We start from the raw sequence: 910 nt of genomic DNA, 5'->3' as shown, positions 1-910 counted from the left end.
GTTTGTTCGTTTTAGATTGGTCAGTGTTTTAGCTACTGAAAGAAAACAGACACACACACTGAGAGCACTTCAGTTTTTTCAAGTCTTTATTACTAAATCTAAAGCTGAATTCAAACTACAATATGCAAGCCCTTCCCAATTATACTTATCAACGCCTGGACTGGTCCCAACTGCCAAAGCGAGGCAACGACTGCACACTTGTAGTAGGTTGTCTGGGCAGCAGCTTCTCCACCTCCCCCAACCGGGACGTTGGTTGGAATCTAGAAGTTCTTCTTCTTGCTGAGAGATGTTGCCACCTCTCGGAGAGTCTCAAACTTCAGCATGGTTTATATTACCCAAAAGTTGTTTACTCATAGCTTATCTCTTTGAATAAATGATTTAATTATCTTCAAGGTCTCCTGACAGTCTGCGACAAACAAAAGACAACTGCATCCTGGGCCCCATGGTGGAATTTAGATATGTCTTCTGCATCCCTGGGCCTCATGGTGGAATTTAGATATATCTACTAATTCATATGCATCCCTGGGCCTCATAGTGTAAATTAGATTATGTCTTCCTGTTCAACTGCATCCTGGGCCCCACGGTGGAATTTAGATTATATCTTCTGATGCAACTGCATCCCTTCTTTCATAAACTGGTCTAAATCCTCCATTACACCACCCTTGTCTGCAGGTTTGATGATGAGGTTCAGATTAGTACAGAGAGAGTGGAGGGCCCAGGTATTCTGAAGGGGTGAGATTAAAATTATCTATGAGATGATTTAGGGGGAGAAAGATAGCATTGTGCCACCATTGCACTAATAATGGATAGAGACTGAAATAGAATCACTGCATTTTAAAAATGAGGCAATCAAGAAGACAGAGACAACATTCTGGGATAGGATGATCCGTATCAGTGACATTTGCACCAT

This window comes from Narcine bancroftii, chromosome 5 (assembly GCF_036971445.1).
Source record: "Narcine bancroftii isolate sNarBan1 chromosome 5, sNarBan1.hap1, whole genome shotgun sequence".
Lineage (NCBI taxonomy): Eukaryota > Metazoa > Chordata > Chondrichthyes > Torpediniformes > Narcinidae > Narcine > Narcine bancroftii.
The sequence above is the reverse complement of the archived record's forward strand: the minus strand, read 5'-3'. Positions refer to the sequence as shown.